Source organism: Balaenoptera borealis (genome assembly GCF_965194805.1).
Source record: "Balaenoptera borealis genome assembly, chromosome: 21".
In the NCBI taxonomy this organism is placed as follows: Eukaryota; Metazoa; Chordata; class Mammalia; order Artiodactyla; family Balaenopteridae; genus Balaenoptera; species Balaenoptera borealis.
Genome location: NC_138880.1, coordinates 23,888,080 through 23,902,091, shown reverse-complemented (window position 1 = coordinate 23,902,091; position 14,012 = coordinate 23,888,080). Strand labels below are relative to the sequence as shown.

The window sequence follows — 14,012 nt, the reverse complement described above, 5'->3', positions numbered from 1 at the left end:
AGGTATAAGTAGATCTTTATAAACTTAGAAGAAATATGAATGAATGAGCATCAACTAATTAACAGAAGGAATCTAGACAAAGTAGGGAGAGAGAAGATAACAGGGGTTGCCATTTACTGTTCTCTAAAAATGTTTAAGTGGTATGATTAAGGGTCATTTTTGTGTTTTTATGTTTTTCAGAATTTTTCAAATTAATGAAAGAATAAATGTATCCTGGACAAATTTAGAAATATATATGTATGTATATTAGAAATTTAGAAATATAAGAATTTCACACATTACTTTATGGTCACAGGAAATATAAAACAATTTATTTCATTTATACACATAAATGTTGTTCTCTTCTTGTCGCAGAGAAGAAAAATAGGGGGATCAAATCTTTTAAGCATAAAACACTTTCTATTAGTATAAAATTCTGTGAAGGAAATACAGTGAAAAATAAGATGCCAAGGAGAAAAAGGTGTGATATTAAGCATCCAACTGTAAAAGACAAGCTCATTTTGGAATTTTTTAAAATAGATGATGATGGCTATCAAACCCCTACAATATTTTGTATTCAATTAGATTTATTTAAAGGAATGACATAAGTTTTATTTTTAAATTTCAGTATTTACAGTTTGCCAGAAGTTACCTCTCTTTAGTTATTTAAACTTTTGTTGAATACTTTTATACATAAACTTAAAAGTTTGTGGAGGGTGTATATGATTTAAAAAATATTTTAGGCATACATGAGTGAAAGGTTTGTAGGCCACTAACATTAGCTATAAACTACATTTGGCGATCAGTGGAAAAATGCAATACTGTTTAAACTAAGCCAAGGATACTCTGCCACCTGGTGGCTTAGAAATTTTCATGGTCACTAGACAGGAATAAAAACCTCTCCTCAGACCAGGCGTGATGATGAATTGATTCATAATATACAGAATCAGGGAGATGAATTCCTTGATTACAAAATGTATGGATACAGAGAAGGAAGCAAAATGATTCTGAATATTATCACTGCAAATTCTGAATATTATCACTGCAAATCCAGGGAATTATCACTGGTAGTTTTTTACAGGGTAGGAAAATATCTAAAATCTCTCACCTAAGATCAACTGATTTCAGAAATGCTTAAAATGATAATTAATACAGTTTTATTCTGTGAACTTGAGTAAAAGCAAATTTCTCTGTCATTTTATTGTGGAGAAACAGAAAAAAAATGTTTTGACCCATTTCTGTGCACTGTAGAAAACTGAAATTACCAAAGATTCCATACTTTATTGAAAAAATATATATGTAAATTCTTACTACCTGCATTTTTTTTTTTTTTGGTACCTTGCTTTACCTTGGTTAATTTTTCCATTGTTTGGATTTCATAATGAAAACAAGAACTCCATTCTAGAAGTTGGTGGGGGATTTTTGGTTTATTTGTTTTGGGTTTTGGCTTGCATTATGGATAATCCTTAAAAGAAAAAGCCCAATTTATTTAAACATATTATGTTAATAAAATAAGATACTAATATATGTGTATATAGTGTTATATAGTGTGTGTGTGAATATAAACAAGCTTTGAAGGTATAGCTCAGCACTAAATGGGGCTAACATTACAAAAATACACCGGCAAAAATAACTGAGAAAGTTTTAAGGAAGAGTAGTGAAGATGACCAGCCCTACCAGATAGTAAAACATAAAGTTACTGTAATTAAGCTGGTCATACTACACGTGACTAGACACCTTAGCAATAGTAGAAAAGGAATGGAGTGCATGTGGAAGTGAGTACATGATAATGCTGGCATTGTTGAGTGAAAACAAAGCAGAAAATAATGTATTGGCACATATTCATTTATGTATGTGTAGCTGTATAAAGGGAATAATATTTTTAAATTATTATTGGACTCTTCTCTTTGTCTTTCTTAGTACAGGCCTAGGACACTTAAGGTATCTACCTGCCCAGGAGAAAGACTGGGATCTGCTTCCTGTGGTAGATGCTACTGTGACTTAGCCAGTTACACTTTATCTTCCCCTTCTTCCACGGGGACAGATAGTCCCACAATAGATCCTGTGGAAATGCCTGACATTTTCTTCCCCAGTCTTCCTTTCAGCTGTGGGTATCCATGTGACATGGTTATGGATAATATGAAAAACAGAGAAATCTGTTGGAACTGCTTCTGGAAAGATTTTTCACCATGATAAAAAGTAGAGAGACATGGGGAGATGTTTCTCCACTATGAAAGCCCCATTTCTCTTACCTTTGAATGAGGCTGTCTGAAGTGATGTCCAGAGCAGCTGCAGCCATCCTGCGACCTTGAGGTGATAAACCTGAAGATGAGACATCAGCACGCTGAGGATGGCAGAGCACAAGATCTGGGCCTTGAATGGCATTGTGGACTTGACAAATCAACTCTGGAGCCCTTAACCCTCAGAGTTTTTGTTTTGTAAGATTATTAAATGTCTTCATTGTTTAAGCCGCATTTAGTTGGATATTGTCACTTGTAGCCAAAATCATTCTAACTTCTACATTACAGAGGAATGTCTAAAGACTGACAGAGGTAATGTGCCATTACTGATATATAAAAACAGAAATTTACCGAGAAAAGAACGTTCAAACTCCCTTATCTGTCCCTTGAGTATATCAGCATCCAAGGTCAGAGGACCCATGTTCACTGGGTTCCCCACATGGTGAAGAAGTTAGCACATCTGTCAGGGACAATCAGACCATGTGTTGTCTTTTAATAAATGACCTCTGGTGCGGGGGTGGGGTTAGACAAGCACGGGTGACAGTGAGGGCAGGGGGAGAAGCTGCCCCCACTCCACAACCCTCTGTCTGACTCTGGGAGGCGCCACCTCACGGGGTGTCCCATTCCAACCTGGTGCGGCCACATCAGGACAAACATCATCGTGCTTGTGGTCAGGTGGAAGGTCTAATGCCAGGGTTAGCTTTGTGGAGCCGCCCTTGGGTCTCACGTGCTGACAGGCCCCACAAGTAACTGAGAACCTGGCTGGGCAGCTGAGCCGAGGCAGCTGCCAGGCAAGAGCAAACTGCTGTGGGGAAGGCTGCAGAATGGGGCATGTCAGCCCAACCCAGGAGGGCCACAGGGCCATCAGAAGCCAGGCTGCAGCCACCAGGAGTGGTGCGCCAACAGCAGGCCACTGACCCCCCTCAAAGGTCTGCCGGGTAGCCCTGACCAGAGGGATAAAGCTCATGGCCCAGAGGCGGGAGCCAGAGGCCAGCGGACACACACCAAATGGACTTGAGAATATTGGCTGAAGGTCACATAAGCTGCCCCCCTCCCCCTGCCCCCCCCGCTGCCTTCCTGAAAGGTACAGGGTGAAGGACAGGCTATTGAGAGACTGACATTTTTCATCCAAGTAAGGCTGAACACCTCTTCTAAAGGAGCAGCTTAAACTACCAGGTAGACTAGGGTTTAAATGAAACTGGACACCGGGTTAGTTTTTTTTGCCGTTAGCCCATGAGTAGGGGCGGTGGAGAGGTGGAGCCAGGGCGGGAGCAGAGGAAAGCCAGATTCATTACAGGCAAAAATAAAGAGCATACATTTCATCAACACATCTAAATTGTAACGTGAGCTAAATGTATGACCTTGCTACACACAATATTTCATTAAAAAGACCTAGGAAAGTGACAGCAGTTGGCCCTGGGGGAGGGGACGGGGAGGCTGAGAGTCCGGAGGAGGAGGCTTACTTTCCTCTGAACACTTTGTGCAGTCTGAATATCTTTCTGTGTATATATTACTTTTTCAATTAAAAAACAAAAGAGTGCTTAGTAAAAACCAGCGAAAGTAAATGGTATGGGACTTCCCTGGCAGTCCAGTAGTTAAGACTCCACACTTGACTGCAGGGGGCACAGGTTTGATCCCAGGTCGGGGAACTAAGATCCCATGTGCCATGCGGTACGGCCAAAAAAAAAAAAAAAGCAAATGGTATGAAAACGGTAAATAAACAGAAGATAGATAACTAATCATTCTTTTTCATAGAAACATTGTTTTAAAAGCCTTAGTGGATCAGCCAAGAAATTATATAACTTGAAAACCACATCTAGCAAGTAAAACTAAACAGTGGTGGAGGGCAGCACAAACGCTCATCGAGTCACCAGGGCACAGGGAAAGACTCCTGCTCGCCATGCACTAAGGTGAACAGTCACTAGCGGGAGTGAGTACGTCTAACTGCCCAGGCCGTGTGCGGAGAGGCAGCGGGCCAGGCGGCTGCACCGATGGACTTGGACGCCACCCTCCTTTGGTTTGATCTGGGCTGCCACTTGCTAGCTGATAACTCTGGGCGAGTTACTTAACCTCTCTTGCCTCAATTTCCTCATATGTCAATTGAGAATAATATTAATATCATAGGGTTGCTTAAGGATTCAATGTAAAGCACTCAAAATTGTTCTTGGCACATAGTAAGCACTCAGCTATCACAGCTATTTCTGGAATTGACTGAGGGGGGAAAAGGTGCTGAGACTTCCACCTTCTAAGCTCAGAGAAGCGCCATGTCTTGGGGCCAGTCATCACCCCAAAGGGGCCAGTCAACAGAACTGGCATCAACACCCTCCCCATCCCCTCAATCCAGCCCCGTCAATATGGCAGAGGACTTGGGTTAAGGAGAAAGCACCGTGTCCATGAAGAGAGGCTATCCCCATCACCTCATCTCACCTGCCCAAGGAGAGGGGGCAGTTTTGTGCATGGGTGGCCAAGGAAATAACATGTAGAGCTGTGGAGGCCCAGAAGCAGGGGGATCCTGACATCTCATTTCCTGGTGAGGCTGCGGCTTGGCCATGGGACTTACAAGAGAAGGGAGGAGATGGCATGGTGTGACAGTTAGAGAAGGGGGCAGTGAGTGCACCTCCTGGCTCTGAGAAGTGGAAGACGGATCCTGCTTCTGTCTCCAGGCCCCTGGAGCTATAGAAGGCAAGTAAAATTGGGGGCATAATCACCCTGTGCTCTAGATAAATATGCTCCATTAATTGGAAAAATTAAAGTAAAATTTGTAAATCCAATATAAATAGACCAAGCCAAAAATGAATTCAGTCTTTAAGGAGTTTGCAATTTAGACACAATTATAATAGAGTATGTAGTGAGTTTTATGAAAGAGTTACAGGAACATGGAGCAGGGTGTCTAAATCAGATGGAAGAATCCAAGAAGTCTTCCTGGAGGAGGTGACACTTAAACTGAATTTAAAGGATGAGAATGAGCTAACTAGAAAAAAGGGGAGGGATGGGAGAGTATTTCAAGAACAGCACATGGAGAGAAGTGGAGGTAAGAAAGCACACACTACATTTTAGAACTTACATCTGGTTTGGAGTGGCTGAGAGGGAGGGTGGATGTGGGAGTGAAAGGAGATGAGGCTAGAGAGGAACGTATATCCAGATAATGCAAGACCTGGCATACTAAATCAAAAGGTTTTAAATTTGTTCTTAAATCAGTGGGGAGTCATTGATTTTGAACAGGGAAGCAACACAATTACATTTGCAGTTTAGAAGCATCATACATCCAGCAGTGTGGAGGCCTCCAGGCTGAGGCAGGAAGGCCAGCTAGGAGGCTACTGCTGCCATTGAGGCAAGATGACACAGTGACAACACGGCGCCTGAGTGAAGGCAGAGATGAGGGAGACGATCAGACTCTATCCTTGGTGACTTTAAATGTGAGATGAGGAAGAATGGGGAGTCTAGGATGCTTTCTAGTTACATGACGTGGACAGATGCCCAGACAGGAAAAGCAGAAGGGGGAGCAGGGGTTTTTTTTCTTTTTAATTTATTTATTCATTTATTTATTTTTGGCTGCTTTGGGTCTTCATTGCTGCGAGCAGGCTTTCCCTAGTTGCAGCGAGCGGGGGCTACTCTTCATTGCGGTGCGCAGGCTTCTCCTTGTGGTGGCTTCTCTTCTTGCAGAGCACGGGCTCTAGGCGCGCGGGCTTCAGTAGTTGTGGCTTGTGGGTTCAGTAGTTGTGGCGTACGGGCTTAGTTGCTCCGCGGCATGTGGGATCTTCCCAGACCAGGGCTCGAACCCCGTGTCCCCTGCATTGGCAGGCGGATTCTTAACCACTGTGCCACCAGGGAAGCCCAGTTTGGGGTACTTTTTGTCCAAAGAATATTATTTCGACTTTTGGAACTCTACAGAACAAGGTATCATAATGACATAATTTTTTCCTACATTTCTGAGAATTATGATCGTTTATTTGTACATATATCCACTAAGTTTCATATCAGTAATATATACTCACAAAGTCATCAAGTAGTACAAAGTGTGAAGCAGTCTTTACCAAAAAAATTCCTGAAGTCATTTTCACCGTGCTTCAGAGGATGCTGTGGGAGAATCACAGTAAAACATTGGAGAGGCCCCTTTCCCTCAAATCGTAACAGGTAGAATGTTGTGTTTCTGTTAGAAAGATTGCCAGAATGTACTGTAACCTCACACTTAGAGAAGAACTCCTACCTTCCAGTCGTAAACAAAACTGAAAGCACCAAGCCAAAGGCCCCTCTCAGAGCAGATTTTAGTCATCCTTTGACATCAACCAAAGGACATGCATGATATATCACAGGGCCCAGTCTCAGGTGAGGTTTGGAATTTCCTTTCCTGATTCTCTCTCTTGGAGAGCAGAAAAAATAATCCCTCAGGGTTGGAACACACTGTCAAGCTTGACATCACTTCGGGCTGGAAACCTCCAGAGTTTTCTCCTCACGATTCAAAACCAGGGCAGGTATTAAGACTGAAAATCATGCTGACAAGTTAATTAGGGGGGAAAAAAAAAAAAAAAACAACTGTTAATAAAAAGGCAAGCTGAGTGAGATTCTCCGTGTCCCTCTTCAAACAAAGCCCACATACGATCCGGGACTGTGTGACATCCTCCGTGATGGATGTACTCTTCTTGGGAGCACTGCCCAGAACCCCGGCCAGGAAGCCAGAAGCAGGCCTCTCAGTTCTAGAACGTTACTAACTAGCTGTTTGACTCTGAGTCCCTCTCTGGGCTTCAGTTTCCCATAAATAAAAAGTCAAAAAATTGACTATGTGATTGCTAACAGCCCTTAACCCTTAGCTCTAAAAATCACTGATTCTTTTTTTTTTTTTTTATCATCTCAGGATATATGTGTATTAAAGTGTCTCTAAATGACAGTAGTGCACATGGTAAACTCATAATACATGTTCCGTGAACTAATTAATTAATTTGGGCACTAAGAAAAAGAGGCTCTTCTTTGGCAATTATTTGATAAATTATAACTACGGACATTTTTCTCTTTCAGACTAGGAGGAGAGAACGCTACATAATAGCAAGCAGCTGAACTGAAATATCTCTGGTACTCTGCTGGTGACTCCACCCCATTAGATTTGTGCGGCTCAGGAATCAAATTCCCCCATTAACCTAAAAAAATCCGTTCTCCTGCCAACAGGAGTCCCATGCCCAGAATGGAAAGTCTTGACCATGCGTGGAATGCGTTTTACAAACAAAACTGAAGAAGCACAATCCCTAACAAAGTGCTGGGTACTTTCTGAACAAAGAAATAACCTGGGCAGATGATTTTGTTTCAAAGATGAAATGGAATATTAGAAGACACAATTGTTTTTAAACAGCTAAATACAGAGGAGAAAATAAAAGCATTAAAAGGGCTGTAAATTGTGTGAAAGGACTAAACATTTACCTCTGTTACTTATTTTTATATTTGTTGGGCTCACTTTTGCCGTTATTTAACGTTTAACGTTGAACGAGTTACTTTTCTATTTCTGGGTCTCTCGTCTAGAAAAAGTAAAGTTAGGGGTGGGGGAAATTGGTCTCGATAAGTTCTAGAGTTATTCTAGCTTCTATGAGTCTATGCAAAACTTCTTTTCTGGTTACAGAGGTAATAGAATTCATATCAAAAATTTGATTTACCATGGATGAACCTCGAGGACATTATGCTAAGCAAAATAAGACAATCACAAAAGGACAAATACCGTACGATTCCTCTCATATGAAGTATCTAAAGCAGCAAAAATCATAGAAACAGAAAGTAGAAAAGTGCTGGCGTCAGAGGGGAGGAGGAATCAGTGTTCAGTGGGTACGGAGTTTCAGTTTTGCAAGATGAAAAAGTTCTAGAGATCTGTTACACAACAGTGTGAATATAATTAACACTACTGAAACGTACACTTAAAAATGGTTGAGATGGTAAAATCAATATTATGTTTTTACCTCAATAAAAATTTTTGTTTTAGTATAAGAAGAAAGAGGAAATGTTAAACCATCCAATATTCAATCACTCAGAGAAAACTTCTATTAACCACGTGATACTTATCTGCCAGATATGGTCACGGTCTATTTTTCACCACTTAATGAGTGCCTACACTCTGGTACAGAACAAAATAGTGGACATGACAGACATAGACCCAGCTCTCATGGGTAAGGAAATCAGCAATTACACTAAAAAGCAATATGTTCTACCATAAGGGGGCATACAGAAGGCAGTGGAAGCACGGAGAAGGAGCTTTTCCAGGGAAATCATTTTTTAAAAAATTTATTTATTTTATTTATTTATTTTTGGCTGTGTTGGGTCTTCGCTGCTGCGCGCGGTCTTTCTCTAGTTGAGAGGAGCGGGGGCTACTCTTCCTTGCGGTGCGTACGCTTCTCATTGCGGTGGCTTCTCTTGTTGCGAAGCATGGGCTCTAGGCATGTGGGCTTCAGTAGTCGTGGCATGCGAGCTCAAAGTTGTGGCTCGCAGGCTCTAGAGCGCAGGCTCAGTAGTTGTGGCGCACGGGCTTAGTTGCTCCGCGTCATGTGGGATCTTCCCGGACCAGGGCTCGAACCTGTGCCCCCGGAATTGGCAGGTGGATTCTTAACCACTGCGCCACCAGGGAAGCCCAGGAAATCATTTTTAAAGGCTGCATGGTAGCTCATTGTATGGATATTCCATGATTTATTTAACTACTCTTCTATTTTTGAAGGGAAAAGCTTCTAAGTTTTTGTTGTTCTAAAACAAGTGGGAAGCAGCCGCATAGCACAGGGAGATCAGCTTGGTGCTTTGTGACCACCTAGAGGGTGGGATGGGGAGGGTGGGAGGGAGATGCAAGAGGGAGGAGATATGGGGATATATGTATACGTATAGCTGATTCACTGTGTTATACAGCAGAAACTAACACAACATTGTAAAGCAATTATCTCCAATAAAGATGTTAAAAAATAAAATAAAATAAAATAAAACAAGTGGGATACATATTTTGGTATAAGAGCCTTATCCACATTTTAAAAATATTTTCATGAATGTTAGGATTATATTAATCTCTTGCAGCAGATGGCAGAAGAGATGTAAAAGAAAAAACATTGTCTTACCAGACACGCAAGGCAATGTTTTTTGTTTTTTTTTTTTAAATTTTTTGCCCCCCACCCCTGCACCTCACGGCATGTAGGATCTTAGTTCCCCAAACAGGGATCAAACCCGTGCCCCCTGCAGTGGAAGCGCACAGTCTTAACCACTGGACCACCAGGGAAGTCCCTAGACACGCAAGGAAATGTTACCAAAGAGGTATGTGTGCATGAGTATCTCTGTGTGTGTGTGAATATAAACCATTTTGCTTTGTCCTAAAAGACCATTCTGGATTGCAGATCTTCCAAAGAAGGCATATCTAACACATACATGCCCTACATTGCATGGGACAGGGAGGCTTATGGGTTTGAGCTCCACAGTACATTGCTCTATACAGGCAAAAGGTCAAGTGCTGCAGAAGACCAAAGCTAAAAATAAAGTGTGGCATTGGGAAAATTAAGGAGTGAGTCAGACCAGATTAGCACTTCTGTATCCTCCCATGCACTGTGGTAACCTCCTCAGCTAGCGAAGGCAGACTGATCCTTCCATGAAAGTCATTGTTATAATAATACTAATAATTTTAGTAACAACGCAGAGTAGTTTCATGTTAACACCTTTGTTCCTAAAGGCCAACTTCTCGTGGACCATCTATGGACCAGACTGCCCCTTGTTCACAATTCAAAGTCTCCAGGAAGACATAGCACCACAAAGGTGAGGAACCTAAGGAGCTGAGTCTCCTTGAAAGTTTATCAGTAGTCTGGTAGGACTTAGTGGATTAGAAGAAAGGAAGTAACAATATGGAGCACGTGGATGGGCTTAGGGAGGATTTTGCGTGTGATCCCTTCCTTCATCATTGTGATCCTGCACATTTCTCAGAAGATCCAAATAATTAATGCCATTGGGACTATTTACAAGGTTGTATCTCTACAGGAAATTGTCTGAATATTCCTCCTGCAGATGTAAGTCAAACTTTTTCAGGACTGAAATCTTTCTTTCCAACCTCCGAGAGAATGAAAGAGAGAGATAGAGAATCACACACTGCTACTTACAGAGTTGCCATATAAATCATAGGTCTGGGTTTTTTAATTTTTTCTTCCTGTTAAGAGTCATGGGGAGGATGGTGGGGAACAATTTGGGGACTGCATTTAGCATATTTTTTTAGAGTATCTACTGTGTACGTATAAGACACAATAGGGCTGTAAAGTCATAGTGACTATCTTCTTGGGGTTTATATTACAACTGGAGAATTAAAACTCCATGTTAATAGTCATTTATATAAGATAACAACTACATATAAGGTGCTACAACAGTCCAGAAGAGGGAGAGCTCATTCCCTGCTAAAACATCCAGAAATAGGAAGGCAGCTGTGAAATTTTTTAGTGAAAGATTATTTCTTTCTAATTAGAACCTGTATATTTAAGACTAACTTAATTTAAAATTTTATAAAATAATGTCATTCATAAAATGATGAAAGAATATATACAAACAAATGCTCAACACTTAAATCAAGTTATCTTTTCCAATTGATAACTTAATCTCTAGGTTCATTCTCAATCTTCATTTAACTCAACTGATTCATACCTTTGGCAGAACTAAAAACCAAAGCAAATTAGGTTGACTTTGCATTTTGTTTACTGTGTCCCCACCTTGCCTAGGCTTCTTGAGATTTCTAAAAATCAGGGAAATGCTTTTCAGAGACTCACAGTAAAAGAAGAAGAAAGCAGAACTCCTTGATAAGATGCAAACTGGATAATCAAGACAGGGAATTATTTACATGAATGACAACTATGTACCTTATGAATCTTGAAATTAAAAAAAACAACTTAAGAAATTTAATAGACTTTTAAGAAATTAATAAAAACAACTTAGAAGAAAATAAGAATTCTAACCAGGCTAAGCCTGCAGAACCTACTAGCTTCTTTGTCTTCAAGTTGATTTAAAAATGTCATTCAAATGGTAAGTATTTACTAAATGCCAATTATGCATTGCCCAGTGGGGTCACAAAGATCAGTAAGACAAAGGCCCTAGCTTCAAGAACTACCGTCTAGTATGGAAAATATAGACATGTCAATACAGGTGAAATGACACAATACCATTTACAACCATTAAATTGATTTTAGAAACCATTGAGATTGATAGACCCAAGTATTGCAAGTGTTAGGGACTGAATTGTGTCCTTCCAAAATTCATATGATGGGGCTTCCCCGGTGGCGCAGTGGTTGGGAGTCCGCCTGCCGATGCAGGGGACACGGGTTTGAGCCCTGGTCCGGGAGGATGCCGCGGAGCGACTGGGCCCGTGCGTCACGGCTGCTGAGCCTGCACTCTGGAGCCCGTGAGCTGCAGCTGCTGAGCCCACGCGCTGCATCTCCTGGGGCCCGCGCGCCTGGAGCCTGGCTCTGCAACGAGAAGCCACCCCGTTGAGAGGCCCGCGTGCTGCAATGAGGAGGAGACCCCGCTCGCCGCAACTGGGGAGGGCCCGCACGCAGCAATGAAGACCCAATACAAACAAAAATAGTAAGTAAATAAAAATTTTAAAAAATAAAAGAAATAAAAATTCATATGATGATGTTGATGTCCTAGCCCTCAGCGCCTCAGAATGTGTCTATTTGGAAAGAGCATCTTTAAAGAGGTAATTTAGGTAAAATGAGGTTGTTAGGTTGGGCCCTAATCCAATATAACTGGTGTCCTTATAAGAAGAAATTAGGACACAGACTCTCACAGACGGAAGACCAAATGACATCACAGGGAGAAGACAGCTATCTGCAAGCCAAGGAGAGAGGCCACAGAAGAAACCAACCCTGAAGACACTTTGATCTTTGACTTCCAGCCTTCAGAATTATGAGAAAATAAATATCTGTTGTTTAAGCTACCCAGACTGTGGTATTTTATTATGTCAGCCCTAGCAAACTAACACAGCAAGGATATAGGCAAAGCAGAAAATTTTATACATTGCCGTTGACTAAATTGCACAATGATTTTGGACAATGATTCCATTTGAGGTGTCTACCCTGGAGAAAGTCTTGAAAATGTGCTCAAGAAAATGTATAGAAAGCTGTTCAGTGTAGCATTACCTCTAATGTGAAGAAATTGAAACTAACCTTCCCTTATGAGAACATTGATACAAATAAGTAGAAATCAAAACACTGCAAATAACCTATAAGATAAACCATTATCTTTAAAATCTCTAATAAATAATACCCATGTGAATATGTTTTTAAAAAATAGGAAATGAGCTAAATAAATAAATGATTCGTTCACACCACAGGATACTACACAGTAGCCAAAATGACTGAACTAATGTATTTGCATGTATCCACTTGGATAAATCTCCAAAGCAATGTTCAGCGAAAAAAATTCAAAACTATTTGTACAGTATGATATGTATGTGTAATTTTAAAATGAAGTTGTATATATTATTTATGGATATATACATATGTATAAAGTACAAATACATACATGGGCATGAGAAGCATATAAGACAAGATTAGTTAAGGGCATGGACTGTGGAGCTTCCTTACCAGTTATATAATCTTTGATAACAAAAAAAAAAAATCTGTCTCAGTTTCCTCATCTGTAAAATGGGATTAATAATAGTGCCTACATTATTGGATTGTTGGGAAGACTGCATGAAAAAATGTACATAAAATGCTTAGTTCAGTGTCTGGCTAATTGAAAATGCTCAATAAACATTAGCTTACTAGATAAGATATTAACTTAGAAAAAAAAAATGTGTTCAACTATACAGGTAATCAAATGTAAGCAAACTAAAATAAAATTGAGTTGTTAGTTTTGGCAAAGCTTTATCAAAATGAAAATATTGTGATAGTCTCCAGATCTTGGTGTGCATGCCCTTGTATAATGCCCTCCCCTTGAACATGGGTTGGACTCAGTGACTTGCTGTAACAAACAGAATATGGCAACATCATGGGACATTACTTCCAAAATGAGGTTATAAAAAGACTGAGGCTTCGTTCTTGGGTACTTTCTCTGTCTTGCTTGCTTGCTCTGAGGGAGGCCAGCTGCTGTGTTGTGAGCTGCCCTGTGGAGTGGCCTACATCACAAGGAATGAATGTGTCTGGTTAACGGCCAGTGCCTGAACTTGGAAGTGGATCCTCCCCGGGTTGAGGCTTCATTCAGCAGCTCTGGCTGACAGCTGAACCATGTCTCATGAGAGCCTCTGAGCCAGAGACACCCAGCCCAGCTTCCTGACCAATTGAAACTCAGAGATAACAAATGCTTACTGTTTTCAGCTGACAAATTGGGGTGGAGGGGGGTTACTTGTTATACAGCAATAGATAACTAATACACCCAATGTAGGCCAGGGAAGCTAATGCTGGTGTATAGTGTTAGTAAGAATGTGAATTGGAATTTCTAAAGAGCAATTTTGGCAAAATTCCTAAAGATATTCAAAATTTTTTTGCCCTAAAGAAATAAATACACAAAAATTGATGCATATTCATTGAACTATTAAATATAATAAATACAATAGTGAATAACTGGTAATAACTTACATGCCGAACACTAGTTGGAGAATTGTGATGTGATATAATAAGAAACACATATTTTGGTCTTTATCCCTGGTTCCTGGCCAGAGCTTCCACAGCCTTTGTAATTTCCTAAGTGATAAAAGTGCTAGGAGCATCTTTTGTTCTAATATATGGTCTTTGACCCCGGTTCCTGACCCAGGGCCGCTGATGAACCTAATTCTTGGAATGTCCTGAGTGATACGAATGTCTTCTGTTCTAATGA

The 14,012-nt window shown here is 40.7% G+C and overlaps 1 long non-coding RNA gene across 2 annotated transcripts in view; it reads right to left on the bottom strand.

The window, feature by feature from the left end:
- Nucleotides 1-3,309: 3,309 nt before the first annotated feature.
- The window catches only part of LOC309619780, a 31,073-nt gene continuing 20,370 nt past the window's right edge, over nucleotides 3,310-14,012 (bottom strand). For both annotated transcript variants that reach the window (XR_014239220.1, XR_014239221.1), the window contains exon 4: nucleotides 3,310-6,712. This is a non-coding gene — a long non-coding RNA (uncharacterized lncRNA). The remainder of the gene's footprint in view (nucleotides 6,713-14,012) is intronic.